Source organism: Condylura cristata, unplaced genomic scaffold (genome assembly GCF_000260355.1).
Source record: "Condylura cristata isolate star-nosed mole 26May11 unplaced genomic scaffold, ConCri1.0 scaffold00001, whole genome shotgun sequence".
NCBI lineage: Eukaryota > Metazoa > Chordata > Mammalia > Eulipotyphla > Talpidae > Condylura > Condylura cristata.
In genome coordinates, this window is record NW_004567102.1 from 29,273,755 (window position 1) to 29,291,535 (window position 17,781).

Genomic DNA, 17,781 nt, shown 5'->3' on the forward strand with positions numbered 1-17,781 from the left:
TAACCCCTGCGCCACCAGGGAGGGCCATACAGTCATTATTTTCAATGTATGACTTTTCTGTCAGTTTTATTGTTTCTATCAGAATTTTTTCATCTCATCATTTTTCCCCAATTTTGAGGGGATGCAATTTGGTCATCTAATATCTACAATTTTTTTTTTTTTTTACTGAATGCCAAATAATGTGATGACAAATTATAGAATTTTTTAAACTGTTGCTGTTGTTATTTATTTACTCATTTTGACTCTCGCAAGCAGTTAAGTAGAGAAAGATAATCTTCATCCAAGATTCTGTGATTAAGAGTAGTTTTGAAAGGACTTGTCTCTATTACTTACCCATTGCTCCCATATTATAATTTTAGTTCTCAAGTTGAACTGTAAAGGCCTTTCCTCCTTGGGAAGCCACAAAGTTACTTTTAATTAAACATTCCTATTAAGCTCTCTGAAGTTGTTTTATACAGCTCAAACTCTAGCTGTCTGGTCAATAATCAGCAAAGGCCTTGAAGAAAAAGTAGCACTGAATTATGGGCTCACTTCTATTCCCCTAGCATCTAGCCACCTCAAGTTCTTGCTATCTTGGTGATTCTCTGATGTTTTCAAACACATCTATCTCTTGAACACAAAATCAAAAATATGAAAACAGCCAGACTGGTGATACAGATTATATAAGAAGGAATGAGATTACAGTTTTGTGGAACAGTAAAATAGATCAAAATATTCATTAGTATTTCAGTTACTGTGATTGCATAACCAACCACCATTAATACTGAACATCTTAAAATAGCTCTTTTATTGTGCTTAAAGAGTCTGTGGACCAGCAATTTGGACAGGGTACAATGGAAATGGCTGGTTTTTGCTCCAATATGTCTGGATCTTCAGCTGGGGCTAGAAGACAGCTAGGTTATAAGCCAGCTGGAGACTGGAGTCATTTGGGTGATGCTTCACTCATATGTACATTAGGTGACACTTTTTGTTAACTGAGACCTTATTTGAAGCCTTATCGAGAGCATGTTATCTTTTCTTGTGGCTTTTATTTCTTCGGTGGTCTTAGGACATTTAGAGTTCTTAAATGGCCACTCTGAGTTCAAAAATAGTATGTCTTTGTACAAGGTGGAAATAGCGTCAGTCTTTTTGAACATGTACTGAAAATTATGTATCCTTCATTTTTGTCACAATCTGTTGGTACAAGTGAGTCACAGAACTGCCAGATTTAGCTGGGGAGCAGGATACCGTGATCCCACTCTCAATATAGGAGAGGCAAAGTCATATTGTAGAACGTGAGATGTGGGTAATACTATCTTGGCAGGCTCAGTGATAGTACTGAGACTTAACCTCTAGGCCAGCAGGGAGGCCTATTTTATCAAATTTGGGAATATATAATCTACAACAAATATTTCCAGAATAAAGTAGTATAAAAATTGAAATGGAACCTAAAATTTGGAAAATCCAATATTAAGATAGTTTTTAAAAAGATTTTTATTTATTTATGCTGAAGAATATTCTATAAAATATATTTTTAGGAATATGAAGCCTATATAAAGAAATGAATTGTAAGAAGTATAGAAAGAAATTTGTAAACATATAGAAGACCTAAGCATCAGAGAATGTAAAAGTCAATATTATATAACTAATTGTGAGGGATAGAAACTATAAAAATAATATATTTGGTATCAATAAGTTGGGAGGGATATGCTGTTCAGAGCTACAATACTTTTATTATTCTTGAGGAGTAGAGGAATATAAATTGTGTCTTAATCAAGCCTGCTAAAGAAGCAATAGCATCTAGAAAGCAGAGCATATAGAAAACAAAATATTATATGTTAGAAAAATGCAAATTATTAACATTTATAACATCTAGAGGACCTAATTTCACCAGCTAAAATATGAAATTAAACTGCAAAATTAAATTTGCTAGTGAAGTTTTCTGACGAGTGATGACATAAAAAGTTTAATATGGACCTCCCTGGTGGCACAGCAGGTTAAAGCACAGCATTAAGAAACTAAAGTCACTTTCACATGAGTTTGATCCCCACCTATCCCGGAGGTGACCCACATGGTGTGGCAGACCTCTCCTGACCCGCCCGCTGCTCCCCTCAGCAGTGTACTTCTTCTATCTGCCTGTTCTGCTCCCCGCTCTGTATCTGGTGAAACCTCTCACCCTCCACATCTCTGGCCTATACCCCGGTTCTGTATGAATAAATAAATAAATCTTTTAAAAAAAATTAAGAGTAATTTGTTCAGTAATTGAAGTGCAGTGATACAGGCCTCTGCTAGTATCTGTCAACAATAATGGAAGTTTTTGTAAGTATTATGTGAAGGTAGGAGTGGAGAGAACGAATTTCCTTTTGAGTCTTGGTGATCTCCAACAATAAATAAGTGGTTGCACTTGGAAAATAGTTAAAGCACAAGAATAAACAAGAACCAGGCAGAAACAGCATATAATTCGAGTGAGATTGATAAATTGCCTGGTTTTATACTTCTAGAAGGGTGAACATAAGGTTCTTCTTTTAAACCTATAATGTAACTTGTAAAGGAAAGCTTCTGATCACAGTTCATTCTTCCACTAATTAAAAGATGTCAGACCACTATATAACCCCTACTTTGAAGGAATATTCTTGGGTAATTCTTGCTGTAGTCTTCCTTTGGGTCCTGACTTAGATGGTCATAGCAGGTAGGTAGGAATAAAGATGCAGGGCATTACTTCTGAATGTAGTAGAAAGAGAAGACTTGCCTCTTTCTAGGAATTTTGTTCTCTTTGACTCCATCCACTTTGAAAAAAGACTGTTTTCAACATGTGTAGTTTGCAAACATTCAATCAGCCAATAGAACTTTACTTTTTAATTTTTTTCCTAATTGTTGCTGACAAGGATTCTCTTTCCAATTCTTTTGCCACAACACAATTTATGCAAATAGCAGAGATCTTTCCCACATTGAAATCCTCTCAGTAATACTTAAATGTTAGCACTAAATATTAACATCTTAAAATCATTTGTGCTCATTGGATAGGTTTAATTTTCTCGAGCATGTTACCCTTTTTCCCACCAGTAAAGCTTCTCTTATTTGCTACTTTAAACATAACTATGGTTTTGGGGTTTATATCACATTTTAATCTGATTTAATTTTAATGTCAATACATGCATGTAAAAGATATTTCAAACCAAAAAGTTGAATTCTTTGAAATGCTTGCATTCCATCCATTCTGTACACTAGTCCCCACCTCACAGGCAAACTGTATTATCAAATTCTCATGTATTCTCCAGAGAAAAATAAGAGAAAAGGTGTATTTGTGATAGATTGGTAGATGATAAAGAGATAGATATTGTCAAATTGTAGCGTTAAATGATTGATTTTAAAAGACAACATATTCTTTTAAAAATCAAAAGGGTAAATGGTCATAAAATGGTTTCATTGATTTTTTTGGACTGTTTTTCTAACATCCATTTCATTAATTTCTGATTTTTTAATTTTTTCCTGTCTTCTGCTGGCTTTTGGGTTATTTTGTTGTTCTTTTTTCCAGTTCTTTAGGGTGGGCCATTAGGTTGTTTCTTTCAGTTTTTTCTTGTTTCTTTATGTGAGCTTGTATTGCTATATATTCTCCTCTTAAAACTGCTTTTAATGTGCCCATACATTTTGGAGATTTGTGTCGTCATTGTCATTCTTCTCCAAATATTTTTTAATTTCTTCTTTGATCTCCTCATTGATCCAATGGTCCTCCAATAGTGTGGGTTTCAGTCTCCATGTGGTAGATGGGTTTCTTGCCTTCTTCATATGGTTTATTTCTAGTTTGATTCCTTCATGATCAGGAAAATAGTTGGTATGATTTTGATCTTAGTGTATCTATTGATATTTATCTTGTGACCCAGTATGTGGTCAATCCTAGAGAATGATCCCTGTGGATTTGAGAAAAATGTGTACTCAGATTTTTCTGGCCCACCCAACACATATCCATCATTTTCCAATCTTCAGTAGACCCCAAATATCACAATATTCTTGTTGTCCATCTTCAGAAGAAAGCCAGTTCCCAGATCTATATCTAAACTCCAGAAAGGTGCCTCTGACCCATAGGGCCAACTCATAAGATTTAATCAATTCTTATTTGTTTCTTATACCATGAAAAGGCCAAACCTCCACATTATTTTTAATTTCTTAACTAATTTTTAAATACTTTTTGTCATGCATCTAATAAACTAAACTGTTATATTCCTTTTTGATTGGCTTTGATGATATTCTCACTTCCAATTCATGCTAAATATTTCAAAGTTCTAACACATGTGAACATATGCAATTTTTCACATTTCATTGCGATATCTGTAATAGGTAAAACTTTACATGTTTTGTAGCACATAATACATCCCCCCCCCCCGCCATACCAAGAGTAGGATAAAAGAGTCGAAATTCTCTTGCTTCTTGAATGACTGGTGGTGTTATATCAGGTGATGTGCTCAAAGTCAAACATTGAACACAACTTTATTACATGCACAATCTGCAGAATGGGTTAGTAACTCTGAGTTATGGGTGAATAATACTCCTATGAAATAATGGCTTTACTTTTTGACTCTTGGATGTCCCTGAACCATTTTTGAAAATTCTGTTTTTTCTATTTGATTGTGTTTCCTACTTTATTAAAAATCAGTTAACCATCTACGTGTAGATTATGTCTGGACTTTTAATTCTTTTCCATAGAGTGATGGCTAATCCTATTCCAATAATATTCATATTTTCTTGATATAACTCTGTAATATAAAGTAAGAAATGTAACTAAAACATTTCTTCCACCTATATCTCTCTTAACAAAGCCCCAGTGAGACTAGAACTGTGCTCATTTTAGTACAACTCTTAAATGTCAAAGAGAAGCGAACCACAAACAGTGGCAGTTTCTAAATCAATAATAAAAAAAAAGTGTTTATATACCTAAAATAAAAGTAGTATACATAATTGTAGTCAGTGTACCCTCTGGGATATAATGCTCTTTTGGGAGGGGGTAAAGAGGAAGCATCTTAAACCATAACACACAGTAAGTTACAAAATTTCTCCTCACCACCATTTCTGTTTATGCATTCTCTCTCTCTCTCCATCACCTATCTATCTAACCATCCATTTATTTATCTATCATCTACCTACCTACCTACCTACCTAATTGCTCTCTGTATGCATGTCTGTCTTCCATAAAATATAAGTAACAGAAATATTGTACATAAATATATAGAAATGACACAGAAATGGTTGTTTATGGGATGAGCACTTTTTTTTTTGAAGATTTATTTATTTGTGCATACAGAACTGGGGTACAGGGGCGGTGAGAGACTTCACCAGAGACAGAGTGGGGAACAGAACAGGCAGATTGACGAAGTACACTGCTGAGGGGAGCAGCGGGCGGGTCAGGAGAGGTCTGCCACACCATGTGGTCACCTCTGGGGCAGGCGGGAATCGAACTCATGCGGAAGCAGCTTTAGATTCTCAGTGCTGTGCTTTAACCCACTGCACCACCAGGGAGGGCCGGGATGAGCACATTTTAAGAACATACATTTTATATTTTGAATCCCAAAGATCAAAATTTGCCTCTGCTTCCCTCTCTTGCCCTAACAAAACTGGGTGATAATAGCTACGAACTTGGGTTTTGCTAATATCCAAACAATACAATACAGTGATTCTGGGTTAATTTCTGCATCCCATGGGCTGCACACCATTCCACATTCTCAGGCATGGCTAGGTATCTTCAGAAGGGTCAGTGTCTAACAAAGCTCACTATCTTTAGAGGGTCAGTGTCTTACAAAACTCTTTAACTTAGCTTTCAAAGACCCAAGTTCCAAGTTTGGTAAATGTTCACAACATTTTACTGAAGCTTCTTTACTGAGAGGAAAGGAAGAGAAGCAAGTTCCTACTTTATTCTCAGGCTTCCAAGCATATTATTAGTGTTATCCACAATTCTCTGAAGACTCCACAAATGCCACACACTGTCTTTTCAGAGAACCACTAGTGGGATTGTTCTGAAGGAACTTACTGTTTCTGAGAAGAAACAGTTTAAAACTTGTAAACAATTTGCATGGGGGGGACATTTTTTCATCAGGATAACATTAAAATAATATTTTGTGAATGATTTGAATTTATCTGGACAGAACTCTGTCTTAAGTCTCCCACATTTCCTTTGGGATAAGGTTGCTGAGTGATTGCAACATCTTAAAATCTCAGTAGCTTGTGATTTACAATTGGAGCTGGATAAGCCTGATTCACACTAAGTGCTCAATACATGTTGGAAGACTTGACTTACATTAGGAAATAGAAGCAAAACTTAACTGAGGAAGATTTTAACCCTGTATGACTTTGGTTAAAAGTTTTTATCATTTGGCTAATTTTACCTTATATGTAATATGCATAGTTTTACCTTATATGTAATATGCAGAAAAGGTCTTAAAACTACTTTTATTTCTAAAATTATACTTTATTATACATTGCTAAATTGCAGATTGTAGTTTAAAAATATGTAGTTTACTCATTTTGAAGATTGTTAGTTTTTATTTATGTTCTGTAAATATAGCTTATGGTTTTTTTTGCTCAGATCTTTTCCCCTGCATGATGCAAAAATTAGTAGTTAAAAAAAAGATTCTATTGCAACCATTTGTTTAGTCTATATTACTCAACTAGATTGTATATTTTGCTGTATTTGAGAATTGACTAGTTTTGCTGAGGTAACATCTAGAAAGCAATATTCAAAGAGTTAAAAAAGGAAAATTGACATAAAATGAGTACAAAAATGATTTACTTTATAGATAAATAATTATTAATTGAAGAAATAAAACTAAAACACTTGCTACTCTTGAGAAGGTACAACTTGCAAAGGGTAATTATATTAATATGTCTAAACAATTATTGTAAAATTCCTTAAGGCATATATACCATTCAGCTTGTAAAAGTGTTTTCTTAATGAAAGAACATTTCCCCATAAAATTATATTTTCATGTCAGTCTACTGCAGTGCATGTTTTCACATCTATTTTTCAGTGCATGTTTATGTGGGATAATAGGTGTTTAAAATTTTTAAAAGTGAGTTTATATTACAGTGAGCTGGGAAACAGTGATTAAATAGAATTGAACAGATTAGAGAATTTAACAGACTAAATGTATAACATAACTGTCCAATAGAAGGGAGTAAGCAAATTTGATCCCCAGGTTTAACCAGCCATGGAATTCTTTTGGGAATGAAATATATTCTGTGAAAAGTGCTATTTAGATGTTTAAAAACTTTTCTGATCTAATGGCTAGGAAATCTCACTTCTTAAAATTCCATCTCTTCAATAGCGTACATATACTTATGTGATATGCATAGATTACAGTCTGTTGGGCTCCTTGGCAACAGTGAATATTAAGATAAGTTTTTTTTCTATTGATAGAAATAAATTTTTTTCAGGAAAACATAAATCTTCAGTATTTTGAATAAAACTAGTCATTTATCTATATAAAACTTGACTATCTTTATGATCTCCTACATCATGTCAGGGAGTGTACCAGGTGTTAGATCAATGATTTTGACACTTAAATAATTTGTGCCTAATAAATGTTGATTTAAAACCAGCTCTGACACTGCTTTTCAAGTTTGCTTTGACTGTAGTCTTGACATGTTTCTATATGCGTGACTGTGCACATCTGGATACCAACATATTTCATTTTATAGTATTCTGACTTTTGATCCAAGTCTAAGTTGTATTGAAAGATTTATAAGTAACTTCCTTCATTAATGGTCTTTCCAGGAAATTGTTTTGATTTTTCACATTTTCCTGCCTTTTTAAGGACTCTTCAAAGTTTTTTTGACATAGTGCACATAGTGACCCAGATAAACCTAGAAGTAGACGATCATTGGTTCAGAAACCTAATTCTTATGAATGTCTAAGGATTTTGTTAAAATTTATATTTCCTTCAGATAGTTTTTTTGTTTATTTCATCTTAGATGTTATACACCTTAACTGATTCTGACAGATTGTTAAATTTGGAAAACATTGTGCTATGCATTTCATTATAAATATTTTTAAAAGATTTATTTATGTATGCATATAAGAACTGGGGTACAGGCCAGAGATGTGAGGGTGAGAGGATTCACCAGAGATAGAGTGGTGAGCAGAACAGGCAGATTGACTGAAACACTGCTGAGGGGAGCAGCAGGAGAAACAGGAGAGATCTGCTGCTGTGCCATTTATGTCAGCTCACTGGCCAGGGATTGAATTCATGCTGCAGTGGCTGCAGATAGCTTCATAGTATGGCTTTTTAACCCCTGTGCCACCAGTGTGGCCCTGTATGATAAATATTTTAAATGACTTTAAGCCAGTGATTCAAGTTTAGATATGGAATTCCAAATTGTTTTAGACTCACTTATATTATCTCATTAGTGGTTATAATTTCTAGAATTAATTTATGTCTTATCTCTACTCCTTAATCACAATATTATTTAATAGTTTATAGAAATTGTGGTAGTATAGAAGGATAGAAATTTTGTTTGATGAGAATGCGAAGTCACTATTACAACTGATTTATTTCAATGAGGTATAGACATAAAAAAGTACAAATAATACTCTTTAAGCATTTTCCTTAACTATGATTAAGGAGGTTAAAAGTTAACTTTCTTAGATATGAAAATTTCCTTTATTCATTGATTAGATTAATAATCCTTCTTTTCATTGTTCTGTGACCATGTTTTGTCTCAGTATCTTCTTCCCTAAACTGAGGCCAGTAATTCCTGTTTGTTATTTAAATAGTTAGCATTCAGGGCCCTGCCTGGTGGTGCAGCGGGTTAAAGCACAGCACTGAGAAGCTAAAGCCACTTCCACATGAGTTTGATCCTCGCCTGCCCCGGAGGTGACCCACATGGTGTGGCAGACCTCTCCTGACCCGCCCGCTGCTCCCCTCAGCAGTGTACTTCTTCAATCGGCCTGTTCTGCTCCCCGCTCTGTCTCTGGTAAAGCCTCTGGCCGCCCCTGAGCCTCTGGCCTGTACCCCAGTTCTGTATGCACAAATAAATAAATCTTTAAAAAAAAATAGTTAGCATTCAGAAGAGTGTCTTGATAAGAATTCAATGAAAATTTCTGTTTGCTTTATTATTACTCCACTAATCTTCTTGTCTCTACTACTTAGAGAATACTTCTTGTCTCTAAGCTTGTCTAATACACCTTGTCCCTTACAAGTAGTCTAAGTAAGTCTCCATGCTCTTAGAGTTACTGCTTTCTGACTGGGAACCAACGGTCACTTTGGGAACCAGGATCTTGATTACCCTGTCAGGTGAGCTCTTCCTTCTAGTAACTACATAGATGATAATGTGATTATTTACTTGGAACTTTGTAAAATTAAGATTACTATTAAATTTTTGAGGTGAAAATTTGTAGTTTACTATGGAATGGCATCCTAATTGAGCATCTATTTCTATTTTTAAATCACTCACACAGGAATTCATGCAGATCTCTTAGTCAACTATTGCTTCTGCTTGCGTGCTATATAGATTTCTCCTCTTGTATGACTCAATCTTCCTAATCTTTATGTGGCTATACATTATGTACAGTATACTTATATGCTTTTTTATAGACTTTGCTGAAAGGCCACTTTTATCCTATGCAGCTACTTATGAATTTGCCCCAAGTTTATTGTCAGTAGGTTTTTAATATTTGGATACACTTCATCATGATCATGAATTTACTTGTTATGTCAGGAATTACTTGCTTTCTACTTGGTGTGTTCTAAAGGAATCAGGAAAGCCATATTAACATATAGTCTTAAAAGGTATGTATGTATGTATAGCAGTAGGGAGGTGTTAGTTTGCTCCTGATTTCAGTCAGAACGCATCATAATCAAGGGCATCCCTGGTAGTGCAGGGGTTAAAGTTTCAGCATTATCACACTGTCACCAGCCACTGTGGCAAGAGTTCCATCCCCAGCCAGGAAGCTGACCAATGTGGCACAGCAGACCTCTCCTACCTCACCAACTGCTCCCCTCAGCGTTGTATTTCAGTAAATCCATCTGTTCTGCTGCCTACTCTAACTCTGGTGAATCCTCTCACTCCCAACCACCATACCTATAGTCTAAGTCCCCGTACGTATATGCATAAAAAAATAAGTAAAAAAAATCTTTAAAGAAAACATCACCAAAATTTTATTTTTGAATATGTGTAGACATTATTTGTATACATTGTTGATTTGTCTCTTTAAAATCATGTTTATAAGTACATGAGATTTAAGTTCTTGAACATGTTTACCAATGTTCTGTTTTATCTTCCACAGCTCAAGTTCTTATATTTATTCCTTAAAAAATATTTCCTTTACTATGAGACAGCAGACTTGGACACTACTCTCAAGATCTTAATGTAGTCTAAAGATCCTACTGCTGTATTATGACATGGATTTGACTTGATCTAACTGAAGTTTAATATAAATGTGATTTAGGATAGTATGAAGTAACTTCATTAACTACACAGCAGTTATGTTCCATTTCATCCTAAAAATTTATTTTTTTACTTTTTACTGAATTATACTATTGTCAATTTAGACTTCCAAGACTGCTACATAGCTTCCAGTAAGCTAAAAACCGTGGATTGCAGATATAGGATTTTATTCATTGAATCCTGTTTTATTAGGGCAAAGTCTTGTCTGACAGACATTTATAAACTTATGCGCTCTTTTCCTCTTTAAGATGAGCTCACAGTATATTCAGTGAAAACTGTGTTCTTTTTTACTTCTTTTAAAAAAAATAGACATTTGTATATGCAAGTTTATGGACTAACTTCATTCATTTGGAATGCTAATACTGAATACATTTTTAGTTTATTTTACCTAATAAGGTAAACCATTCATACTGGGCCATTTAAACTAAACTTTGCAAATGATCCCAGATTATAGTGTCAGAGCAACTCTCAAACCACAAGCAAAGGCTTGTAATCATCAATGATATGTTACAAATTTCAAAAGAAATGTGATCAGGATATATTAACACTCAGTAAAAATAGTATATAATATAGATTGTGAAAAAGCAGTATTTCATTGGTATCCCTAACTGCCAAAATTTACATAAATTGGTTTTGAGAAACAACTATGAATTAATTGTCCTTTTGAACAATTAATCATGGGCATGCACTGATGTGTATTCAGTTACTTTTTGAAGGTGAAATTTGAACACAATTTTAGAATAAGCTCTGAATTCAGCTTTCTACAATAGAGAGGCCCATTTTCTGTCTTTCGACACTTTCTAGACCTTATCACATTTCAACCACTATTTACTTAACCAAATATTACTAAGGTAAATATTTCAGTGAATGACATCTTGTGATTAGGTCATCTAATATTAATGATAAAGTTGTACTGCAAGTTCCTAAAACAATATGTATGAAATAGCTTATATATATATATATATATATATATATATATGCACATATATATATATAGTCTCACCCGTCCCCCCAAGATTTGCCCATGTTTTACTTAGTGTGAGTGGCTCATTTCTTTTCATGTCTGAATAATAATATATCCTATGTACCACATTTTAAAAATCTCTTCAGACGCTGAAATATTGATGAGTTGGTAGATATTTGAACAGTTTCTAGCTTTTGTTGCTATCAGCATTCATATACAAATCTTAGTATGCACACATTTTATTTCCAGGAGTGAAATTTCTGGGTTACATGGCAACTTTATGCTTAACATTATGAGGAATAACAGGGCTATTTTCTAAAGAAGCATTATCACTATGCATTCTCACCAGTAACTTGCAAGGATTCTAATTTCTCTAGATCCTTGTCAACACATGTTTCTATCTTTTTTTCACTTAGTCACTAGTGGATGTGAAGAGGTCTCATTGTACTTTTAATTTTCATCTCCCTGATGAATAATGCTATTAATCATGCATTTATATGCTTCTTGCTCACTTGTTTTTTTCTTTGGATAAATGTTTATTCAGATTCTTTGCTCATTTGGTAATGTTGTTATTGAGTTTTAGGAATTCTTTATTTATGTCTATCCTAGACTTGAGCCCCTTATCAGACATATGATTTACAGATTTTCTACATTTATGAAACAAAGTGAAAATAAAAACTGCCCATCTTGCCTGAATTCTGGAATTTGTAGACATATGGAATGGAGTGATAACAATCAACTCTCAGCCATTGTATACCTAAGCCACTAGATCCATCACTGTAACAATTTTGATAGGTAAACCACTCTGTATGTTTTATAGTTGTTCCTGAGATGAAGGAAATCTCTATTGATATTTCTCTGTCTCTGTCTCTCCATATATATATATATATGTGTGTGTGTGTGTGTGTGTGTATGGGCTATCATTATATTATTTTTACTGTCCTTGCAATCCATTTTCTTTCTTGAGTTGTAGAGAAAATTTGCATAATACATATCGGAGTGTTGTACATCTGTGTATTGTCTGGTATGAATAAAAGTAAAAAAGGTTTAAAAATTGCTGTTCTGTCATCTATTCCTTGAGTTTTTATTCCTTTTCTCCCTCCTTTATTCCAGTCCTTCACAAAGCTGATCAAAAATTTTTATACATTTGAACAGTGTATTGCATTATCAACAAATTACTTTATTGTCTCCCAGGTTTTTGAACAGTTCCTATAAGAACTAAACATTTTATTCTCATTATGTCAGTTTCTATATTGATCATACTTCTTCATGATAGAATACCTTCTTTTTACATATATTGTGAACTGTTCAAAACAAAATTTGTTGAGATAAATCCCAAGATGTCATTGACTAATGAGTCCTTCCTTACTCACTCAAAAGCCACTTTCGCATGAGTTCGATCCCCGCCTACCCCGGAGGTGACCACATGGCGAGGCAGACCTCTCCTGACCCGCCTGCTGCTCCCCTCAGCAGTGTACTTCGTCGATCTGCCTGTTCTGCTCCCCACTCTGTCTCTGGTGAATCCTCTCGCCACCCCTGAGCCTCTGGCCTGTACCCCAGTTCTGTATGCACAAATAAATAAATCTTTAAAAAAAAAATGCAGCCTCCTCCTGGCTTGTTCACCCATTATCCTTCAATTCCCAGGTGGTTAACGCCATTCACCCTGAGACAGAAAATGTCTGAGCATGGGAGGGCCCTGTGGCCCATATTTCTTTGGTCAAAACAGTAATATGACTACTCTAGATGCAAAAGTGAATAGAAAATGACCTGTATGTACTCAGGTACTCAGGAGAAAAAGAAAATTTAGTGTTTTTTTTTTTTTCCTACTTGATTCCTTGAGGTTAAGAGCTAGGTTTTATGTCTTATTAAGCATTGGTAAAAGTATTACTGATTACTATTTTAGTATGTTCTTTTAATCAATTTTCAAATCTTTCTCAATATTCTTTTACGTTCTAGTTATCTTTTATTTTTGGCAAATGAGTAAGAAATGAATAAATTCAGTAATTCCCAAAGGAGTTAAATAATTTTTTAAAAAGATTCTATTTATTTATGCACACTGAACTGGTGTGCATGCCAGAGGTGTGAGGGGATGAGAAAATTCACCAGAGACAGAATGGGGAACAGAACAGGCAGACTGACCAAGTATGCTACTGAGGGGAGCAATAGGCAAGACATGAGAGGTCTGCTGCCTAATATGGGTTATCTTGCTGGCTGGGGGTTGAACTTTAGCTGAAGAGGCTGTGGTTAGCATCACAGTGCTGCATTTAAACCCACTGTGTCACCAGGGAGGGCCCAGAGTTAAACAATTTAAGCAACATTTTAATTTATAGAAGTTGATTTGCTTTTATTTTTCAAAATATTGGCTTCTTTATTCATCAGTATGCTAAAAGCTAATAATCAAAATTTATGCTGTCACTTTATGATAAAAATATTGGATTAAAAGTGAAATTTTGATCAGTAATACGTATTAGATGATGCAAAAGTCAAATATAACTGCATTTTGAAATATAAAATAATATTCCCTATCATATACATAGATGTTATTGAAGTAGTTAATATCTAATCTGAATTGCAATGTGAAAAATTCTTTTTCTATTAACTTATTAAAGGATATTTTCATTTATGTGGATTATTTTATAGTTTCTTTCTGCCTGCAGTCCTGTACTTAAGATAATATTGAAAATTCTAGCCTAGTGCTATTTTATTATTAGCCATAACTAATAATTAGCCTGACTCCACTTACCTCTGCAATTGTATGAATTCAGTATGTTTTTGTGCACATAAACTCCAATGGATATAATTAATTTACCCTTCTTACAAATCTGCCAAGGAGAACTTACAAGCCCTAATGATTGCAGCATGCTAAAGTGCAAGACTGACTTTAATCATAAGATCTAAGAGATCACTTACCCAAATGTAATTCTCCCATGAAAACTTTAAAATAGAGGAGATAAGAACTTAATTTAAAAAATCATTGTTCCATGGGAAATTCTTAAATAAACACAAAAGTCAGTTTTGCTCTGTAGCAATTTTTGGTTCTCAAATTATTACTTTCTGTTAAGCATTGTGGTCTTTATTATTTGAGCTATTATTTAGATATTATGTTTAAGGCCTGTGTCTGAGTAGTTAAGAGAAGTGAATAGAAAATGTAATATTCTTTTTAAAATTCTCCATCAGTTGTAAATTTGTCAAATAAAGTGAATGTTCAAAAATTATCCCTTAGTTTGACTCTGTAAGTCTTTCACGATAGTGTATATATGTAATTAAGAGAAAGGTTTAATAAGCTATCTATGGTGTGAATAATATATTGAACGTGTATAAGGGGAAACCTGTATCCTTAAAGTACATCAAGTTTTTCTGTCCTTCCCTAGTCACTAACAACTTTTTTCTCCCCTTTATCTTTTTGTTGCATGACATATATAGATGTAAGTATGGAAATCATCTATGGAGCTTTAAGGGACAAGCAATCTAAGCTGTTTTCCAGAACAAAATTATCCCATGCAGTTCTTCTAGATTCAATACTTTTTCCAAGTTTTATAAATATTGGTATTTTCTAATTTGTTTTTAATTTTCATGCAAAAGTCTTGTTTATAAGGATGTATTACAGAAAATTTGAACACGTACTTTCAGACTTCTAGTTTGGATTTGCCATGAATTGTTTTTCAATTAGTATTTGGCAGTGGATATTAAGCTATGAAAGTGTTATCTGGTATTATCTATCTTGAATTATGAAATATATGAATCTTGAAGTCTAAGGTTTTACATCTTGCTATTAGAGTGACAGGCTGAAGTTGCACAAGAAAAAGATGGCACTTTTTCTTCCTTGTGGACACTTAACTTTCTGAATGACTGGAATGAATCCTCATATATTTACCTGAATAATCTTGGTCAGATTTCTGCTTCTTATGTTAATTCATAAATATCCACTAGACATAAACTGTGTTCATTTGAGGGAAAATAATTAAGAGAGAACTTCTGCTTTCAAAACAATATGTAATCAAACCACAGACTAGAGGCATCTGGGTTTTTCAGTATCTAAGTCCATAGTTAGCTTTTATTTGGACAGGCATAGTGCATTCTGCATGGTTTCCTTACTTAGCACATTCATTTGTTTATCACATCCAAAGAATAGATAATTGTCATATAGAACTAATATTTACTACATTTCCTCAAACACAAAAGTGGAGTATAAAAGGGGAATATCAGTTTCAGGTATAAGGATATAGGAAACATATATTCAGGTCCTTTTTTTCTGTATTATATATGAAATTGAGATAGCATAAAGATATTTAACTCAATATGAGTATTGGGGTAGGCTTCTGAGAGAAAACTACTGCATATGGAATGGATTTTTTTTTTATGGGAAAATACAAGAGGGTATTTGGAAATTAAGAGAAGACATTCTAAGAAGAGGGAACTTTGAAGAAGCAGCAGGGTGTGTTCTAGGATTGTAGCATGAGGTAAATAATCGTATGGGGTGGATTTGAGATATGGGTACAGGTACAAAGGGTTGGGGCCAGTCTCTGTCTTGTGAGGGCTGAATTTGTCTGTGGCTGCTTTCTGGGCATGCTCAAAACAAAAGATTAAATATTTTAAATTCAGGCCTCTCCCTGGAGGCACAGTGGGTTAAAGCACAGCACTGTGAAGCTAGCTGTAGCTGCTTCAGCATTAGATCGATCCCTAGCCAGGGAGGTGACCCACATGGTGGGGCAGACCTCTCCTGTCTTGCCCACTGCTCCCCTTAGTGTACTGCATCAGTCAGCCTGTTCTGCTCCCCACTCTGTCGTTGGTGAATGCTCTCATGCCTCTGTACCTCTGTCCTGTACCCCAGTTCTTTGTGTATAAATGAATAAATCTCTAAAACAATTCAATCTATGTGTTTTATTTAGCATGAAATTTTTTTTTTCTAAGTAAATAGGACTTTAAAAGGTAAGAAATAGCTACACTTGATTTGAAAGAATGTTTTAAAATTTTGTATTTAGCCCAAATAAACATAATGAAGTTATTTTTCTGACACAAAAATCAAATGCTTTAGCTATATATTTAAAGAAAAGTCAATTTGACATCAGAAAAATTTTAAATTCTATGTATTGAGACACTAAAAAATATGAAGACTAACTGGAAGAAATACTGTAATAAGTGTTAGTATATCAACATCTCTAATGAATTACTGAGAGAGAAATTTTTTTCAAGAGAGAAATGAAATCAAGTAATACTGTGATAGTATGATTTATAAGAAAAATAATGTATGTGGTCACTCAGACGCATACTCAAATAAATGTATAATTTTTCATATATTTAGTCTTTATTCATGGTTCCTGGCTCCTAGCTCAAAACTCTTGGATTTCCTGTGTTGATAATGATCAAGTTGTCTTTTTTTATGCCAACAAAGTGATTTTTTGAGATTCTTTTGGTTCAGAGTGTTGGATCTTTTAGTCCTACATCACTCCAACCTCTATGGAAGGGAAAGCTGAAGGTCTGGAAGTTGAATTAATTGCCAGTGATCAATGATTTAATCAATCATCAGTTATATAATATAATCTCCATAAAACTCCAAATAGATAAGGTTCCCAGAAGTACTGGGGGGTGAACACAAGGAGATTGTGGACAATGGCATTGCTGGAGAGGGCTTGGGAGCATGCTTCTCAGATACCTTGCCCTGTGCATCTTTCCATATTGCAGACCAGTAATGTAGTAAGTAAAATAGCAAAAAATATTGTGAGTTATTCTTGCAAATTAATTAACTTGAAAAGAGAGTCATCAAACTCAGTTGATTAAGTAAAGCAATAATCTGGGATTGTAACTGTTGCATGTAGTGGACTTGAAAGCAACTTTGTAGCACTGAATCTTAACCTGTGGAATTGAAATTTTCTCTAAGTAGAGAGTGTCAGAATTGAGTTGAATCCTCAGATATCCAGCTGGTGTCCAAGTATGTTTGTTAGATGTATAGAGGGACCCTACTCCTCCCACATCAACATTTGATGATAAGAACCCATTAAATATAAGCAGGCAGTTTACCATAGAAAAACTACAACATTGACTAAACATATGAGGAACATTCATGCTTACCAACAATTATATAATGAAAACCAATCCGAGATATACTGTTAACCTCTTTTCACATTATTAATTTAAAACAGACACTAATATCTAGTGCAGTGGTTATCTGTATCTACTTCTTCCTTTGTCCTGTTAGTGTTGTATGCTACATGTTTGAAACTGTGAGTATTTATTTGAGTAGAAGAAAGGAAATTTAAATTAATTTTCTTCATTCATATGGGCATATCAATAATTTTTCCTGGTAGAAACTAGTCTCTTTTGGAAGTATGTTCTTAATGGAAAACTCAAGAATGAGTTTTAGTTTGGCTAAAAACAAATTACCAAATTTAAGTGCCGGCAGTACA